The sequence below is a fragment of the Dermacentor andersoni genome, chromosome 2, assembly GCF_023375885.2.
Source record: "Dermacentor andersoni chromosome 2, qqDerAnde1_hic_scaffold, whole genome shotgun sequence".
Taxonomy (NCBI): Eukaryota; Metazoa; Arthropoda; class Arachnida; order Ixodida; family Ixodidae; genus Dermacentor; species Dermacentor andersoni.
This window is the reverse complement of record NC_092815.1, coordinates 60,865,434-60,886,367: the sequence shown is the minus strand read 5'-3', so window position 1 is coordinate 60,886,367 and position 20,934 is coordinate 60,865,434. Positions and strand designations below refer to the sequence as shown.

Genomic DNA, 20,934 nt, shown 5'->3' with positions numbered 1-20,934 from the left:
GGCCGATCGTAACACCGCCAAGCCCAGCGCGGGCCTTTGCCACTGTGAACATCTCATGCTAGGCGACAACTTCGCTATATGGCTTGATGCGACGCATTAGAGCATTGAAATTTATTGGCATGTACAAACTGCAACACTTGATATTTCACTACAATCTGCAAACGCTCGCATAGACCATCTTGATGTGGCGCAATTTTGCTGGGTCGCATGTGGCTTGAAGTCAGTTTAACAAACGCCTACTGATTTCGCATCTGGCCGATAAATATTTGCAACTATTGTGGTTGCGACGGGCCCATAGAACATACTTTCTTACACATATTTTCTTTTAATAACAAAAGAATGTCCTTGTGTGCTTCTTTGACTCGACTGGACAACAAGGAATTAATGGGGAAAAATATACCTAAACCCCGAATTTCATTGGAGCTTAGAAGGCGGCAATTTTTAGCATTAGCATAAATGTGTGTTCAAAATGACTCAAACGTATTCGCTTGTGTTTTCGATGAAAAAAAAAGCTTTTCTTTTATGGGCAGGAAGAAACAACGGACTTAGCAAAATAATGAACCATTCCACTCTGAAGGTGGATGACTAGCGAAGCTGTGTAGCACACGACACAGAGGTGACACAGAATTTTGAACACACACACACACGTTTATTGTCTTGATCGGTGGGTCATTAATTTTTGGTCGTGATGCTGGTGACGATGGCCTTGTGGTCACTATGGTACACATTGATTGGCTCAGGTACTATCTTGGGCACGTTCTTAGCCAAAGTCAAATCTATCGTACAGTGCGCCATAGCAACGCGTGCGGTTTTCTCCATCCCGAGTTGCTGGAGGAAACCAGACACGCATGCGTCTTTTTCCTGCGTTGTGCGCTTCCCGATGTCCGTCGTCTCACATAGCTCGCTGTTTGCTGCCCTGTTCTCCAGCTCGATCTTCAGTGGGATTTGCCGCACGCCACCGCCGTTGACGTTGTCGTTGCTACTCCCTTCGCCTTTCATGGTAGGCACGTTGCTTTTTGGGAATCCTAACTATTCGTAGCCTTCCCATAGCAACTACAGAACACAAATGAAATGCGCTGCTCGGCAGCTGCTGGTTTTATTATTGTGCTCGAGCGTGGACGACTACCGCCACCTCGGGGAGCCAGCGAAAACTAGCCATGTACGTGATTGGAGCGTGGACCAAGAGAAGTTGCAATGTCTTTTTGTTGATGGAGAACAAACATACACGGAACCTTGGCCATATACAGCTTCGCTGTAAAAAACAAGCACGAAAACAAGTTACACGCCGGCAGTTCTCTACCCCATTATAACGCGCAAGCCAGAGGCAGGAATATCATTAGTGCTCTTGTCACGCTTCTATAACTGACCTAATCACATGCTAACAACGTGGTAATTTGCTTTTCAAAGATGGGGTACGCGAAGAAATCCGAGGTAACTGCCTAAGTTTAAGGAGTTATTCATGCACTTTCAGGCGGTGTACAGCTTGCTTGCAATCACAGAATTCCAAAATCAACATTTTGTGAGAAGTTGCGGCAGCATCAGAGAAATAGACTGGTTGCTATCTTAATAATGTGCTTTTACGTTTGAAGCAATATGTAGACACAGCAGTGGCTTTCAGAGAATGCTGCGCCGTCCGAAGGGTACTGCTTTGAGTATTAATAGTCGTTCACGAGCAACGCCAGTTATCTATTGAAGCAACTACTATATGACGACGTTTCTGACAAATTATTTGTTGCGGATGCCCACAAGGTAGAGGAATCGTGTGCATATCATTTTGCCCTTTGATCTGGCTATTTTGCAAACAAATACAGATTGAATATAGACATGCCGGTATGATAGATCATGTATCGGCGAGCGACGGAATACATACAAAGGAATCGGAGGAAAGCGCTTCATGCAGCCTTAAACGGCCCCTTACCAGGTTTTCACATTGTAGTAACCACCTGCAAAGTACCAACCACTGAATGGCATGAAAACAGCTGACATTTTGAACTAAAGCCCGTGCGCCACTCCTCTCTAATAAAGCCAGCTTCCTGCCGGAGACTACAGCTCACACGCATAAACGTCTCTGCATTAAATGCTCTGCCTGCAACGGCACCGATTGTGGTATATGCCTTCGGTAGATCAGGGAATTCAAAACCCGCATGAGAGCCACAATTTATATTATCTCGTCTAATATTGAACCAATTGGAACAGTTACGATGGTACAGCACTTCCTAGACGGTGCTTTACAAGAAGAGGAAGAGAAAAGCAGAGGTGTTGCTTGCTGCAGAGGGACCTAGCGTTTCAATGTTGCCGGCCATTGAACCTGAACCTGAACGCAACCTATCCACCACTATATAGTCGAAAAACACCAGGTATCAAAAACAAGTTTTCCCATTCTCCGAATCACGATGACCCATACGGCTCACTATTGACGACCCAACCGTGTATCACGGAGGAACTTTAGGAGGAGCCGAAGCACTTCCCTCCTAATAGTCCAATCTCCTCGCGGGAACCAAATTTTACTTGTATTTGTGTGTGGTGCAGTCGTGCGCTTGAATTCATCTATTAACGTTTTGCTTCAAATTCAGTAAACTTTATTATGTAATGTTCAATGTCACCAAGAGTTTGTAAATGCACACACGACGATAATGGGCCAAGTCCTGTCTTGCACCACCAACCTGCAATTCGCGTTGACCCTGTAAGAATGCGATATAGGAGAGCGGCATCAGTTCTGGGAAGTCCTTTAATCACGCAAGCTTGATGCAGTGGAGTCCACAACGAACGGAAGTTGCTTGAGATGGCCATCTTCGTGCCTCCCTTTGCGTCCTGGGGAGCCTTCTTCGTGGGCTTGAATTGTAGCGCTTTGCGCGCCAGACCAGGCCCCGCACACTCTCAAGTTCAACAAACGGCCACAGAGGGCGAAAAATCAATCGAGGCGCGTTTCAGCGTAAGCGCGCAAGTGGAGCTACTGTAATTTGGTCGAATACATTAATTTGTGCTTTCTCTGCTAGGGGCGCTGAACATGCTCAATTTTTTAATTTACACAAACCATTGACATAAACAATCGAGGTGTCTAAGGATGCTTTTTTACCTTAGGCAAATAGGCAGTTGATTTTTTTTTAATTTGATTGTTGAAGCTGCTTTTTAGTCATAGCGTCAAGGTTTTTGTGCTCGATTAACCACCGACAGCCGACAGCCTATTGGTATCGATGTGTTTCCTGGCCGTTGGCGTTCGAATACAACGGCGGTAAAACATTTTCGAAAGCATGCTGGTTTCGTCTGCGAGTCATTACATAGACTTGCTGTAAAAAGGTCTACTCTTGGCAAAGAATAGTGCCTCATTTTGTTTAGGCGTTGATTATCATAATGAATGCGGCGGAGGTTGAGGGAGTACGCTTGAAGGTACGTTTTTATGCCCTTGATCTCCATAACACCGTAAGTACGCAAACCGATGTCACAGAACACCCGATGCATCATTGTGTGTTCTCCGTCATCGCTTGTTTGCTGTATGCCTACTAATTCTTCATTTCTTCAAGTGTTGTATCCTCCTTTTGTCCTTGTTCTCTTGTGCTTCACTTACAGTATGTCGTTCCGTCAGCTGTAATGCGCATTTGCAAAACCAATACGTTTGATAAGACGCAGTGGTTATCATAATTTTACTACACGTGTATTAAGCTGGCACATATGGTTCAGATACAGATACCTGTATGCGAACTTGCATGACGTTGATGCGGAGATTAGGATAATTATGACACCCGTAAGGAAGAGGCAGCTGACGGCCGTATAAGCTGTTGCGTTCTTTCCGCCAAACTACCCGGCCTGGTAGTGCTGTAAAGATGCTGTATAAAAGTGACACGCGGTGACAGGGAAATTATTATACTTAGCAGCCGACCGTACGTTTTGTAGCTTAGGTCTTCTTTCTTGTGCGTTTGTGCTACCCTTATTAATGAGCCATTTCTTGACTATGTTCTTGACTATGTAACCGCATTTGTGTGGATGCGTAGACGTGTGCTTTTTGTTGTACTTGTAAAATGCAAATAAACTATTTTCAGGCTTACTCAATCTTTGGTGTCATGTGCGTTTATTCCAGTCGAGGCCATCGTGCCACCTGGAAACCGCATTCTGTCAGTAGCCCTACACGAAATGCAACAGCTGGAGCGCGGCGGCACAATTTAACTCAGGGTAACGGCGGCGTAATAAACGAAAAACCGCTCGGGATGCCCTTAAAAGTCAGTTCAGAGTGTGCCTTAACTCGATATGACTCAGCGCTACATGTATTCTGCTGCGCCTCGATCGTGCTCCCGCCAGTTTGGTTGCTGTGTGGCAAACGTAGCGCCTACATAAATATGTAGGCGCTACGCTACACAGCAACTAAACTGGCGGGAGCACGATCGAGGCGCAGTAGCCAGAAACCCAGTAAAGCCACAGAACACCTGGTAAAGCGTGTGCAAAACCCCGTTTCCGTTTCCTGTTGTACAGCGCCACCTGTGGTCACATACTTTAGTTCAGGACGCCACCGCTACGCTTATTTCCGTAGCACTGTGGAAGGTACAGTTTCCCTTCTCTAAGTTTGTATAGGTGTTCTGTGGCCAGACTATCAGCGGCCTCGTTGCCTGTTACGCCGATATGGGAAGGTACCCACTGAAACACGATAGTAAATCTGACTTTCTGCAATTCTTTAACGTGTAATGCACACTGACTCCACTTGTCTACGGGCAACGCGCGCAAGTAATAGCTGTAGTGCAGCATTGCTGTCTGTAAATAGAACTAAAGGTTGAGGCTGGTAGAAATTTAGTTTCCGCAAGGATGTTATAATGGCGACGCTTTCACGTGCCACAGAAGACACGACGCGGTCAAGCCTGGCAACCCAAGTGACACTGCAACTTCGAGTGTATAACCTAAATTTTCGAAGGGCACTGGTGAAGGGCTTGAAACTTCTGGCGCGTAGTATCGCGTTACTGTGTGAATTATTGTCACTTTATTTTTTTTGTACCTTCTTTCACCTTTTATTCCCATTAGCAATTTCCCCAGCACAGGGTAGCCAGCCGGTACTTACTCTGGCTAGCCTTGGCTCGACTCAGACAGCGATGTCATAATGGATGCAGACTGCACAACATTTTTCCTACACCGGACAACCAGACGTTGAGGTTGATTAATAATGCACATCAAGCGATTGGTTGAGTGCAAAGTGCTCGACACGTTTTCTTTTATTACCAATGATACTGAAAGCCTTGGGAGGTGTAAAACGAAAGATTTCACCATGGCAGTGATGTACCAACCAGCTGACGGAAGTTTATCCGTTTTCTTTGATCACATCGAAAGTTTACTTAATTATGCAAATCAAACTAAACTGACACTTATCCTTGGTGGTGATTCCAATATCAATATGTTAAAGGTATCAACATCACAGCACCATTTTGAAGCAATATTGCAGTCACACAGCATTACTAATGTAATCAAAGCGGTGACACGTATAATGCCTGGTACAACTTCATTACTTGATCTTTTTATTACTAACCTAGATCCAGATGACACTTTAGGAGGCGTTCTCACTTCACACATCAGTGACGGCGTGCCGATTTTCTTGCCTAGCAAATCTTATGCAGCTGTCTGAAAAGGATCTTTTATTGATCGCAAGGTTCGAAACATTAATCAAAATACATACAAATATGTAGTACGCACAGACAAATAGGCACATACATGTAGTTAAAGAGAGAGAGATATTAAGAACTGCGTGTTTATCCCTCACAAATTCACAAACGTTTTCTTTCTACTCCATTGCAGGTTTCACTCTATTCCGTTCGCTGCCTCCCAGATCACAAAAGCAAAACCTCGAAACCTCGACCAAAGTATACGCCTGCCAATATTAAGTCTCCGCTTGGCCAGCAGTGATAGAAGTGGCGGATCCCGGCCGTCGACCTGCTCAGGGGGCTCCCTGTTTCTCTTTGTCCTCTCTCAAGAACAGCAAACAGAAGGAGCGCGATATTGCGAAGGAGCAAGTAGCACTTGTGCAAGCAGAAGATTTTGCGAAATGGTGAATTTGGAAAACCGGAGTGGCCATGGAGATCGAAAACGGCGAAGCTGTCTTGAGTCGAGTGTACCAAGCAGGGAGCCCCAATGCAGCTTTATAACTATAGACGGCATGCAGATTCTTACAAACTAGGTCAAGAGAGAAGGCGGAAATAATGGTTGTTAAAACATGTGGCGAGCTGAAGGCTAAAACCACAATCCGATTACGAGGCACGCCTTATAGTGGGTTACTCTGGATTAATTCAGACCACCTGGGGTTTCTTAACGTGCACCTAAGTCTAATAAGTACACAAGCGTTTTTTTTCATTTCCCCCCATCGAAATGCGGCCGCCGTGGCCACGAGCGAAGCCGCCACCTCGAGCCCAGCAGCGCAACGCCACCACCCGCCTCGTAAGGGCCCAGCCCTTACGGAGCGGGCAATAATAGTCGTAGTGAAGCAGAGAAAAGGTCGAAGCACAACGGAGGTTGCGTGGAAATGCTAATGCATAATGACTGGTCCTTTATAAACAGACCTATACAGGACGGCACCATTATATCCGACTCTGCTTTTCACTCTTTTCTTTTTTCCTCCTTGTCTGTGCTTAACATTCAAACCTGTCTTCAAGTGCCGAACCACTGCGGCCAACAACACAGATTCTAATGGAACCGTTTAGATCCTCATTTCACCAGTGCTGCCTCTGACTGTATTCGATTTGGTGGCGAGCACCAGTTTGTCTATCGACGCGGTGCGCTCCCACTTCCCGTGATGCTCTGTTCGCGCACGTTCGCCCACTAGGTACTAAACATATAGCGGGGGCCCACTTGTGACCAGCGAGGTTGCTTTTTCGCGGCACCGAAATGCCAGAGACAAGGGCTGTAGTGAAGAGAAAAGCAGTCGTAGGGGCAAACTGATAAACCAAGAGACAGCGAAAGCAGCGACCACTTAAAGTAATGTATTCTCATTAATGACGTTCCTTAGCAAGACTTTTTAGGCTCAGAACTCGAACTTTCTTTGGGCTCTCCTGTGTGCAGGAAAATAACGTCTGCTAACATTAGGACCGCTGTTTCTAAATATCGCTGTTCGAGAGTTTTAAGATATTGCGCATAACTTGATGCGTACTTCAGAGAACGGCAGCCTCGAAGTTACAATGCGCAGAACGCAATGAGACGTTTTGACGATTACGTATGCACGCTATCTTCTGGATTGATCATCGCGGGGTATACATTGTTTCCGAGCCAGCCTGACAACATTGCAAACCCAGAGCTTTTGCTTGCTCTCACTGCTTACTCTTTGTCGCCATAGCAAGAAGTCAATGGTAAAACTAGGCTTTGCTTAGTCTCATCTCACTTTATTGGCGATGTTTCACTAGCGACCAAGTATTCTCGGCGTTGTGTCATTAATACAGAGACGAGTATTCTGTCTTCTGGCTGGTGCTCCTAAAGGGAATACGCTGCCGCGGCAGCTGCTGCCACCCAACTGTTATTTCCGTCTGCGACATCGCTAGCCTACTGGTCGTCAAATCGTCAACTTTGAGTCAATATTTACCTTTCTGGCCCAGTCCGAAAGCTTTAGTAAAAGCATTCCCGAGAAGATAAACGCGACCCAACCGGGGCCATCTTAAGTGCGTCGACATCAGCAGGCGTAATATGCTATACTAGCTAACACTGTGTAATACGTGAAATATCTTATAATGCTGCAAAACATTCTGGATTTTAGTGACTGCTTTGATATGAAGAAGTAATCTATGGCTGCACTTTGTGGCCAGCAGTGAAACCTCAATACTTGAGCACACAGGCATTAGGCGCCCTCTCTCTCCTTCAAGCTGTGCGATGTCATGTGGTTCATATCAGTACAGAACGGGGAAAGGATGACTGTAGAGGTTTTGATATCGCACGCGGTAAGTGGCTACGATTACCATTCTCTATACTGAGAAGTTGATGTTGCGAAGTTCTATTACTCGCAGCATTCTATCTGTGACTTTATTGCTAGAGCGGGTCTCAAACCCAATCCATACAGTTCGCGTACTTGTCAAAGTTATCTCATTGTCCTCCTCTTCAGTGGCACAACAAAGTTCAATTCCAGCGTAGCGTGAAAAACGACAGAACACCGTTGTTACCGGCGCGGCACGTAAAGTATGCACCATACAAAGCGCAGCCCAGAGAATGGCGGCAGCTTCTCAGTGTAGAATAACTTATATTTTGGCAAAGTATTTTGTCATCACGAATCTCAAGGCGCAAGTGTCCAGCCTTTGTCAAATTTACAATTTCGCATGCCTTTGCATGAGCGGCCACTCTATAGTGCTTCCGGGATTGTGTTGTTTGTAATGAGAAATCTTCAGAAACAGCTGAACACAAAGCTACCACGTTTCTTGTGCTCTTACCTGAAAACAAGACCACGCACTTCGTTCGCTTTGGCAGGATATAACCCGCAAGATGATTCAGGACACTTATGGAAAAGTAGAGTTCGCGAATCACAATGTATTTAGCTCTGTCACCTGCTCACGCTCCGCCTGCAAATGTAGACCTTCAGGAAGGAGCAGCGTTTAGGATCTTCAGAAAATTGGACGTTGTAATAGCATCGACAGTTCTATGGCAACGATTTAACAGCCGCAGAGACGAAGATAGTAATCAGGTGAATTAAAACTGCTGACCTACAAGTTCAACACTGCGAATGTGGCTTTTGCTCTGTGTGGTTTCCCATTAAGGCAAAGGACCCTTTCATCAGTATCAAGCTGATTTCTTCACTGAAAAATTGCAATTAAGAAAACGCCGCATTTTAGCCACAAATAGAAAATAACAGCATGGATAGCATGTCTGTCTTCTTAAAGCGTCAATGAGCGCCACGTGCACTTACCATAAAGCACGCGTGCAAAAAATAAGTTTGCTCGCACAAACTTTTGTCTTCCGAAGAGTCCCTATGGGGGCGTAAATTCACTACCGCGGAAAAGCGCCTGCCTTTACTCCGCGAATTCTGTTTCTATCTTAACTCAGGGGGCCTGTTGTGCCGGCATCCCAGCATTAACGACAGCTGTGGCGGCGGCACAAAGCGGCATCTGTAAGGAAGGAATAAACCATTCATGCTGGCAAAAATCCGTCTTTGGACATTTTAACTTGACATCAACTTAAGATTCAAGTAAAACTCTATCACATTGAGCACTGTGACGAGCAACGCCATTAGAGTCAGTACAAGAAATTCAGATTCAGCAGTTGCTTTTTTTTAGCTTAGCGACGAAGAAAAGCCTATATGATGCGAATAATCGTAAGTGACGATGTCGAATACACCTCTATGCTCTATAAGTTCATGGTCAATTAAATATACTGAAAGAAACGCTCATTATTTACAGCTTAATCAATGATATACCTTACTCAACTACTTCAATGATGGTAACTAGTCTTCAAGGACCCCCGTATAGCGCTAGTAACTGCTGACTTTCATTTCACTTCGCCACAGCCAACGGTGTAGCCAAAAGAAAGGGAAACCAAACGACAGAGCAGTACGTAGGAGACACGTGACCGTTATCATTAGAATGGGAAGCGAAGTGGGACAGTTCGCACTGTGAGGCAACCCGCTGGTCAATGGCTTTTACTGATGAACAGTTTCGAGTTCAACAAGTCCCGACCGCTCGAAGGAGATGAGGTGTTTGCTTGGTGATTATGTGTGCCCAGCAATTCGTGCACGGAGAGTGTGAAACAGGTTGCTGGTGCGGGAAGGCGTTAACCACGGGAGCAACAAAGCAAGTAGTATTGAGACCTGCACAATAGTGGACTCCTGCTATTCGTTGCTTACAGATCCCGCTTTATGCCACCGCCACAGTGTCGTTAATGTTGCGATGCTGGCACAGCAGGTCCGCTGAGATACGATATAAACAGAATTTGCGGAGTAAAGGCAGGTGTTTTTCTGCGGTAGGGAATGTACGCCCCCATAGGGACTCTTCGGAAGATAAATGTTTGTGGAAGCAATGAGGGAGAGAAAAAGAGGAGAACACAGGCTCAAATGCCCACCGCAGTTATTGAAACGGACTGGCAGCGGTAACGCTATCTTAACCCCTACAGTAAAACGGGAGAGACACCCTGGAGAACAAGTTGACTATCGCCATTTGCGTGCATAGAGAATGAAAACCGAATGTACTCTTACAGGATGTCTACTGCAGCGAAGGACTTGATTCTCATCGCTGCGATAGTAGCTTAAATTTCGCGCACTTCCTTGAAGTCACACGTGAAAACAGAATAGATAAACCAAACCTAACTTCTGGCTGAACGAACCCTTACTTTCGTTTTCTAAAAAAATCATACAAGCATATCATTGGGCTCCGTAGGCCTAAACAAACCTAGGTCGTCTAAAAGAACACATAGCTGAGATTTTATTTGCCGAAGTTGTCACGTATTATATATACGATACACTGTGCTGGTAAAGGTATATTTTATGACCTTGAAGAAAGGCATTTCAATTACAGAAATCTTCGATACATTGCCTGAAAAAATGAAGTATATTTCTCCCAGCTCCAGCTAGTTCAAGTTTCTGTAAAGCTTGAGGAGGTCATCATTCATTGATAAACTAATAGCTTCAATATAAAATCAAGATTATTTAAAACCATTGATTATTAGGTAATACTTGCTTTGCATGTCTTCAAAAGCTTCACGCAAGTCCAAATGAAGCCTTCGTTTATTTCTTTCAAAACTTTTGTGTTGGTGCGGCTCTCAAAAGCTCTCGCAACAAGGCAAGCTACATGCTATGTATATCATGAACACTGCTCGCACTTTCATTTTCTCACCTGCTCATTACCTATAACAACACAATAAATTGTATGGCCTCGGATAAACATTACATTTTGCATTAAATTTGCCCTCTCCTGTGCAAACAATTATCTGCTCGCCTATCTCATAGCTGTACGCTTTATCATATAAGATCCAGCAATTATCGCTTGCCTGAAAGCACCACCTGACACTTTTCCTCTTTCGAAACAGCACATCAGCCAAGCAAACACTAAACGAACACCCCAGTATTTTGCGCACTGATTTCAAGCGCAGAAATTGTGAAAACCACATGTTTGTTTACGAACATATTGCACGTAGTGTGATGAGCTGCCGCCGAATATATATTTTCTTAATTCGGCGGAATTCGCAGTAATTTATCAAGGCTTCAAGTTATTCCGTATTGCAGAATTGTCTCTTTCTCTTACAGTAGTGCGCTGAACGGTGTGCTGAATGGTAATGCGATAAAGTTGAAAACAATCTGCAAAGCAACGTAATAAATGCGAAATAAAAGTCAAAGAATGTACTCCGCTCAGGATTTTCATTATGCCTACTGCACTTTCCAATACTGCATGAGGCACAGTGAGTCTTGCTACGCGTTGTAACTTATTAATTACCGCTATTGCTGTTTCACTCTATATGCAGACCCTTGAAAGTAGCTCAGTGGCTTTGGAGCTCTAGCTAAAAACACCAGGCAGGCTCAAATCCCGGCTGCGACCTCCGCATTCCATAACAGGCAGAGATAAAGATTACGAGCGTACTTAGCATTGGCTGAAGGTTAACAAATTCTATGATATGTAAATATAATGAGAAGCCCTACACTACGACATTCCACATAGCATTTGGCTTGCTTTTAGATTAGGAACCTCGTCATTCGATCAAAAATATCTGGAATGGGACTGCGAAGGTTTTGCCAACTGTTCTTTTTTTTATGTGCGCATTTCAGCATTATTTTATCAGTTTCCTTCGTTCTTCTTTTTTTTGCCCTTTTGTCGCCGTAAATTATTGTAGAAGGCTGATACTCACGCGCCCGATATCCACAATTTTAATAAATTACTCGCGAAGAATACATCCAAGATACACGCACGTGTGTCTGGACACCTTGTGAGCAACTGTTGCGTTAGAAATATTACCGCCTCAAGTGCCAGACCTATTCAATACGAAACCTGTGAAGGCAGTATTTATCTATGTAAATGCATGATATTTCTCGAACCATGCAGACATTTGGTTTCCGCGAGAGCATAAGTGACCTGCAATTCCTAATATGAAGCGTCCTCAACTTGATGATGCAATTCACGATATCACCAACGGTATAATACCAACATAAACGTAATCATTGCCAGTTACGATCGGCTTCGCGCAGCGGGCGGCAGGGCAAGTAGTGGTGCAACAACCATCCCGCTAAAGCATAACGCCGACAAACAGTTCACAGAGAGCAGATATCGAACCATTGCTCACTGCCTTAGCCCATGCAGCCTGTCGTGTTGCCAATACTTCCTCGCGCAGGCAACAAGCCGATAAATTATGCTACTAATTTGCCCCCTAACTCGCTCGACTTCCCTTCGATATCGTGCTCGGAAGTGAGGACACGCGAAGCGGTAATTTCGTCCGGCTCTTACTCGGCGCGGTCTCACTAATCGGTAATTAATTCATCTCCATTAGGAAGGGACTCGGCGCTGCACCGGACGACGACCCTAGCCTTTTTTTTCTCCTGTTTTCCTTGCCGATGACAAGACGAGAAAGAGAGGCCGCTACATTGCTACGATTGCTAGTGCATTGAAACAGATGGCTGCCCTCTCTCATTTCTGTGCATGAAGCTTTCACTTTCTTTCCATCGCCTTGTCCAACTTTATTCTTTTTCCCCCTCTCATTTTGTGTATTGCCATTTTCGCCGTGTTGCCACCAAAATCAATTTTCCCGTCATTGACAGCCTCTTGAGGCTCCTCGACCTAGAGCTTCTCAGAAGCGTCATCGTGGAATCAACTCTGTACATGCTTTCTTACACAGGATTAAAGGTTTTTAACATCAGCTAGAAACGACAACAGCAGGATGCAATAACAAGTATGTGTCGGCTTGGAACAATAAACAAGCTGCGAAAAGCGAGTAAGTGATCGGATTTCATAGTACCACGCGAGCTTAGCGCGTTGCTAGTATACCCCGACGAAAAGTTTTGCCTTTGTTTTTTTGTTTTTCCTCCACTTCTTTATTTGTCTCTTTGATGAAGACGAGGTGCGATCAATTTTTAAACAAGGTCGCCTGGCGCCAGCTGTTCGCGAAGCAATCCCCGTGATAAAGTTTTGAGGAGCTGAAAGAGGTACGTGAGAGTGTGGAAAGGGTTAGAAAGTAGAATAAAGGCAGGAAATGAAGATATACGGAGATCACTATACTGACATTCACTGCGTTTTGCAGAATTACCTGAGCAATCGGCCTTACAAAGCGTACCGAAAACACCAACCGATTATGTATGGGGGGCGCTTGTCAAAGTTGCGTCTTTTCCCGCCTGTATTTCTAACCACCATGGTGGTTTAGTGTATATAGTCTACTACGCTATATACAGTGGCTACAGAGGTCTGCTTCCATAAGCACAGGGTCGTTAGTTCAATAATGGGCCATGGTGCCCGCATTTCAATGGGATGCGACAACGCTTATGTAGCCTGCTTTGGGTTCACTTTGAAGAGAACTAAAGCTAAGGATTTGCTGTATCCTTGGGCGCTATAACGTAAAACTATTCCAAACTTTTCTATTCCAATTCTGCTATCAGCCCTCCATGATTGGTCAAAAACTTTTTTCGACCACCTCCCACTTCACCTGTCTGTCACGCGACGTCACGAAAACCGCAATACCTCCCCATCTGATATGATGTGTACACACTGATTATGCGTGATTTCACAGAAAAAAGAAAAACAGTTATTTCTGATTCGACGCCTTTTGCCATTAGCCCTCGGCTTTTGGTCAAAAGTTTTCGGGCTGCACCCGCTTCACCTGCCTGTCACGCGACGTCATAAAACCGCACGAACTCACGGCGTCAAAGTGATGTGTACGCGATAAAGATGCATTAATATGTCGAACAAAACTGAATTTTTTTTTGGAATAGCCGCAGGCTGCCCCAGTCCGAAAGGAATAAAAGATGGCTGCCGCCGATCGCTGTGACGCTGGCTACTCGCACCTGCCGGAGAGCATGGGTGTATATGCGTATAATAAAACTTCTTGCGTGACTGTGTAACGTTTTCAAGCAATTTCGGCACGTTTACTACCTCATTCTGCCAACTCTTCTTTGCTGAGGGTCAGTTTTAGCGTCATTCTTAAGCTTCTGTTGCATGCCGCCGCAATTTTCGAGCAGCCACCACAAGCTAAGTAAGCGAAAGCCGACCAATCGCAGACGCCGGCACCACCCTCTTCATCCGGTTATCGATTTTCAGTGCACTGGCTTTGCCCCAGTGAATCCCTCTCCAGTTGAGCGTTCTCCTCGCCTCTTGTCAGCCAATTAGATACGACAAGCCGCTCAGTGTAGGCAATGTTATTCGTTTTTCAAGCAAACAAAAGTGACCTCCTATGATCGAGGAGAGCGTTTGATTGGTCTGTTCAGACAACCCTGTGGGTGACCGCCTGGTGCTTGCGTCGGTGGTTACGTAAATTTGACGTCAGGAAATTGGAATAGAAACATATTGGAATAGTTTTACGTTATAGGGCCCCTTGTTTGTGAACATTTACGCTGACAAAGACGTGTGTAATTAATGTTTGTCGTGTGCTTTTTGTGGTTCTTGTGGGATGCCTGAGCCCCTGACAGAAGAGGGAGCACGACTATCGTGGCACACGTGTATCCGAGTGGTTGTGCGTCTTGACCAGATCAGGCTCTTTCCGTCCTCCTTACTTTTTCATAAGAAACTGACTTGATTTCTCCATTTGCAGCGCATTTTTCGCTTCTTTGATTGCTGCTGTGATCTTGGACGCTGAGGGCATATTATATATATATATATATATATATATATATATATATATATATATATATATATATATATATATATATATATATATATATATATATATATATATATATATATACTGCAGTTGTCTCAAGACAAACAGAAGCACAGCTACGGCCTCCGTCACCGTGATGTTCAGTTTTTTCGCCCGGAACCCTCGTGTTGTTATGGTAGCCATCTCGTAAAGCTGGCGTTTGTGAAAAGCTGCTCTCCTGTTACGCAGGCCCATATTGCGTGCTGAGCCAAGTGAGCGATGTCACTTATAAAATCATTCTAGTCACTCCCACTACGTGCTTCGCTCTGACAACCAGTGACATTGTCCACGTCGGCTGACTTGAGTCCTACAGCGCTCCAGGCACCTTAGGTCTTTGACAGCACAGGTACGACGCTTTTTAGAGCCGAGGGGTAGTATTACGATGCCATTACTAGATGCTCAAGAGACGAGCCGACGCGAAAAATACGATGAGGTGTCTGGCCTCTTGACGCTAGCTTGTATCGGGCCTGGTGGTCTGGCTCCAGTGCAAATATAGTGTAAATAGTCTCTTTTGTTTGTGGCTTTCCATGCGCAACAAAATGTATATTCATGCTCCACTAAAAGTACTAAATAGAAAAAATATGCAGCTCCAACGGACATGTTGGAATGCATACGTAAAAAGTGCAGAATTCCTATCGAAAATATTATAGCTAATGTTGTCCCCCCGCAGCACATCGTTGTATTGCGATGAAGTAGCCGATAAGCGTAGGCTCTGTGAAGCGTGTTGATATATGGCGAATCACAGGCGTCCTATTTGTAGAACCACGGTTTTTAATATTTTTGTCGCTTTTATTCTTCACTGTTCAGACAGGGTAATTCGCGAAAAAAGAACTAAAGCATAGTGCCTCGTTTGTTTTTCACTGAAGGGACAGTGTTTCACCCCGTCTGAAATTGGAAGCAGCCACAGCGTCTGTAAAAGCAAGAGCACAACCGCAGCTTTGAAGGGGAAACGCAAGGAGTTCACAGGAATAACGAGGTGCTCTTCGCTGCGGCATCGACGAAGGCGAAAGGCACGTTGACGGCGTTGCAAAAGTGGACAAAAGAAAGAAAGAAAGAAAGAAAGAAAGAAAGAAAGAAAGACACACGGATAGTTGGCGAATGCAGGAACTATATCGTGGGTATTCTAGAAACGGAGTTACCAGTGACTTCGTTCGAAACCACTTTAGGTGAGAGATCGAAGTTGACGTTTGCTTGCGTCTTTCTTGTTCTCATTTAGAGAGAGGCCGCTGTTTGTTTATTTTCGGCAGCATGAACCGGAAGGCGAACGGGTCGTAAAGAAAGGAGCGTACTGTCCGCTGCATTCTTCTTCGGCTCTTCTGTTGTGCTAAATACTTACGACTCCTGCTTATTCGAAAGACAAAGTTTAGCTCTTCTACGAAAGCCCTCGTTATTTCGGCTGCTTGATCTTGGAGAATACTTCAGACCGTTAGAAGTGATTTCCGGCTCGTACGAGCACTTCGATAGTAAGTGCGCTCCCGGTAATTTTTTGTTCCTACTTTCTCCTTCCTTTGGCAAGACAGCGCGGTATCGATCTTTAGGAGTGGATGTCTGCTAAACGCGTCTTCACTGTTGCTTTTGACTGTTTAACGCGGAACCAAATGTATAACAGGTTAAAGGTTCAGGCGATGCAAATAAGGAAGGAATCTCGAGGAAGGCCCACTGTCGTGATAAAACGGTAAAATAAGTAATTATTTCTAACTCAAATCTTGGCAGTCCAGAGGGCCGTGAGCTTTCACCTGATGGTCCCTGAGTGGGCCCTAGCAGGGTGACGTTGAGTTTACTCGCGTCTATTGTGGACCGAATAAAGTTGTTTCACTCACTCACAAAAAAAAAAAAAAACATTTGAGCCCATACCTTTTGAGGTGAAGGAACGAAGTCATTCTAGTGAAATACATATGCTCTTCCTGAAGTGACCTTTGTAGTTCCAGACTTGAAGTCTAGAACACATTATTCCAAAACCCATACAAGAGTTTACGAGCGCTTTCCAGCCTTTCCTGGAATACGGTGAATTGGGAACTGAACAGCAACGACTACGAGCGATTCGCCGGCCGCATGAAAGAAGATACAGGCGGAATAAATCCATCCGCGATCTCAGAGAGGCAAGGCGGACGCAAACAAGGTTCTGCGCTGCATTGATGCACTACAGTCTCAAAGATAGAAATAATTATTTGAGTTGTGGGATCCCCGTGAGCGCTTACCTCGGATATGGAGAACCGTGCGTGGACTTCTCGCACCACCGTAAGAGCGTGCTCCTTCCAAATATCTCGATCTGCAACAAGGTCAACGAGAGACTGATATCGCTGAGGAATTTTGCTCAAGACGTACCACTTTGCATCCGCAACACGCACTGGCACCATGTCTCACTCTGGTGTCTCGGAATTCCTGTATGGACCCAATGTTTCCAACGGAGGAGCTTCAACCCGAGCTGGCGGCTTACAGGCGTTCTTGGTCACCTGGATCTGACGGCGTTACCTATGCGGTGCCATGGAAACTTCGGCAGAAAAAAAGCGACACATGTTGCTAATCCGGCACGGGTTTGGTGCAACGGTTTGGTTCCTCGTGGTACCTGGAAAGTTACAACGTGTACCCAGACGCTATTGCTAGCTGTCGGCGTTGGCGCTCTTCCATAGATAATGCCATTGCTTTGGTCACGCTTGTTCGGCATCAGAAACATCTGAAACGACTCACTGCGGCATTGCTCCTTGACACGAAAGGCACCTACGACAATGTAACGCATTATGCAGTTATTAACACTCTGATATCTGTAGGAATCAGTGGCCACACTTTTCAGTGGCTATGCAGTTATTTGACCGACAGAACGTGATGACCAAGGATGGCACCCCGACTGGCCACCAAACATGTAGTGTAGCGCCGCGAGGTAGTGCCTTGAGCCCGACAGCATTTACCCTAGTGCTCGTTGGCTTTGTCATATGTTTGCCCAACAGAGTTCAAATGTCGATTTATGCGGATGACGTATGCACCTGGGCGTCTCCAGTGACACTACTGTAGGTACGAGTAAGGCTACAGAAGGCAGCTACGTTTACATCGTTTCACTTGCGAAAACAGAATTTGGAGCAATCTTCGGAGAAATGTTGCGTTGTTGTATTCACGTGCAAGGTAATGATGCCTTGCAATGAGCGTCAACGGGCAAGCAGTTGCAAACGAATGAAAACACTGCTTTATAGGTGTAATTATCGACCGCGACCTATTATGGAGCACGCTAGTTTCTTACCTTAGGAAGAGGGTAACTATAATAACACACCTCCTCAATATATTTGGCGGAAATTCATGGGGCAGATTAGTATTGCGAATGCTGCAGCTTTGTAATGCCTTGTTTCTCAGTTTCGCAAGATACAGCCTCTCTGTGCTAGGAAACACCTGCAATACAAACCTGCGTGCCCTTCAGGAAATACAAGCTCAAGCTCAATGAACGTGTCTCGGTCTTCTGAAGTGTTTTTCTACTGCGCAACAATTGTCATAGCGCAAGATTCCCCAATATCAACGCACATAGCCACCGACGCTCTTGGGGCGCATATTCGGCACATTAGCCGACTACCTACTCACCATCTTGCTTCTTCACCTGCAGAAAGGCCACACACAAGCTTCAGTCCTATAATTGCTGCCAATCGTATTTCGTTGCCATCTAACTACGTGCCTGCAGTACGACCGTCTTTGCTTGAATGGTGCCTTAACAAACCTGAAATACGCTTCAACAACCTAGCAATCACGAAAAAAGCTATGCCGTTGTTTGCCCTCAAGCAGGCCACATTACGACTTTTGCACGAGGTGCACAGTGGGCGCCTACATGTTTACATCGATGGCTTAGTCACGTCCACAAGTTCAGCTGCCGCGGTGGTTATTTCAGCAAGATCCGTCAAAATACAGCTAAAAACATCATATGTAACTTCAACGACAGATGTTGAAGTGGTAGCCCTCCGTGCGGCTCTTCATTTCACGGATGGGGTGGTAGGAGCCAGCCAATCCGAGATCAATCTTCCGCGACTCCAGTGCAGCCCTACAGAGTTTACTCTCCGCACAACGTTATGGATAACATAAACGGCTCGTCGCAAACATCAGACAAGTCCACCACCGACTAGTTGACGAAGGACAAGAGATAATATTTCATTGGTTGCCTAGTCCCTATGGCATACATGAATATAATCAAATGGACACAGCTGCCCGACCTGCTAATGGCGGTTTCAACTGCGTTGCCATTCCTCATTTGAGAGCCGACGCAGCCAAGAAGCTTTCCCCATGCTTGCGCGTAACATTTCATTGGATGAACGGAATTTATTCGACTTCACAAGCTCAGGCCTTCATACTCTGGACCCTAATTTACAGCTCCTTATTCTGTCAGACCTCCCACGACGCGACTGCCCCATCTAACCCGTCCATAGCTTGGAGTAACATGTTCAAATATGCACTCCTTTATGATCAGAGTAAGGTTTCTTTTCCGGTGATGTTGAGAGGTGAGCTTCCTGTGATGCAGCTCGGCGGAGGCGAAGTGGCGGGCAGGAAACGATCAACAAGTATGACAAACTGTATTCACGCGCGAACTATCTACATTTACAGAGAGTGCAAAGAACAGGCCCTCACTCTTCTACACCTGGCTGGGTGTTACGAGTCCAGGACGCTGGTAGGACGTACGTAGTGTGGAGTCTCACCGTTCTACCACTGGCTGGTTAAAGCCCAGACTGCCCGTGAGTGCTCCTTACTGTGGTTCTAAATACAATAAAAAGAAAAAGAAGAAGAGAAAACAGTACATCCCGGTATGGATGAAGTGGTGCTCATTCTCGCGGCTGGCGCTGGTTATGTAACCGCATGCCTTCCCCTTTCTCCACTCGTGGCTCTCGCATTCCGATACACCACTGTCGATGCTTACGTGCTCTGACCCTTCTTTCAGCCCTATAGTCGCAGGTAGGGGCCAAGGCAGTCGATACGACGCCGCTGCAATGTGAAGGGAGGGGGGAACGGGCAATCAGTTTCGCGGTCTGTTCGTCTTTCCGTATGGCAAAGGAAGAAAGGGTTCAGTGCCTGGCGAAAGGTTTTGTGCATGCTCGACCTGTGAATAGCCAGAGCCGGGTCATACACTTGAGTTAGCCCGTTCTTTCTGAGGGAGCAGAATTGGTAACTACTGTCGGTCATTCTCGGCCTAACAATTATTATTATTATTATTATTATTATTATTATTATTATTATTATACGGAAACATAAACACAAAGGAAACAGGGAGGGAGCAAGCTGACAACTGCCACCGAGAGGGGCACAGCGCCTGCCTACTCAATGACTCATGCTTAGATGACACATGGTCCGCCTTACAATCAGTACGACCAGCAGACCTCTTCGTGACTCCTGCGTGTGGAACAAAACGATTGCGCACCTTCATTGCGAGCGCCCTCGTTTCAACACGCCAAGAGCAGCGCCCCTTTCCATCACCTCCCCTTTCTCAGCCACGCCAAACCAACTCGGCAAGAACCCAGTCCCGGAAATAAATATTCTCGGAAACTGGATTTCACTGAACATCATCTATAGCCGCTATAAATGCGATGCTGCGTTATCAAAGGGATAGCCGACCCTGTGACAAATTGTGACTTTGCACAGTGTGACGTACAATGAATCAGTCGGACCCTTACACTGTGTATGACTATGCAACGCCTTTGTAGACTGTGTGACTGCGCCCACAGAGACTATTCTGTACTGATGTTTTTTTTTGTCCTTTTTCTTCCTCTTCTCTTCTTATTCGCACCGCTTTCCCTCTTCTTTTTTACAGGAGAGAAAAGTGGAGATATCGTCTAGTTAGCCGTCTTGTCTTTTTTTTGCTCACATATATACACATCTCTATATTATTGCAGTTCTAGCTCTTTTTTTTTGTAACTATAAATAAACAACCACCTGTCATTTACGTCAATTATGTTTCACGGGAACAAGTGCGGAACCCGTAAAACTTTAAGAGCATCAGTTCTCTCCCCGACGACATCACCTTGTGTTTCTTTTCAGGGCATGATTTTACAAGCTGACACTGTGGACTTTCTCAATTCTTCTCGGAAACATAGTGGTGCTTCCAGCTTTCTCCTATATACTAGTGAATGGTCTAAGACGTTCCCATTTTCAACCTTGCGCTCCATGTACAGTACCACTGTGTTGATTAGCTAGGACTCCAGCAATCCAGCG

The 20,934-nt window shown here is 45.4% G+C and overlaps 1 long non-coding RNA gene across 4 annotated transcripts in view; it reads right to left on the bottom strand.

The window, feature by feature from the left end:
• Positions 1 to 634: 634 nt before the first annotated feature.
• Positions 635 to 20,934, bottom strand: part of LOC129387701 (uncharacterized) — a 155,220-nt gene continuing 134,920 nt past the window's right edge. For 2 of the 4 annotated variants that reach the window (XR_011892518.1, XR_008614878.2), the window contains 2 exons: positions 16,962 to 17,032; positions 635 to 1,252 (listed from right to left, as the gene is read on the bottom strand). This is a non-coding gene — a long non-coding RNA (uncharacterized lncRNA). Of the gene's footprint in view, positions 1,253 to 4,573; positions 4,627 to 16,961; positions 17,033 to 20,934 lie in introns of those variants that run through there. The other 2 variants (XR_008614879.2, XR_011892517.1) reach the window with 1 other exon arrangement.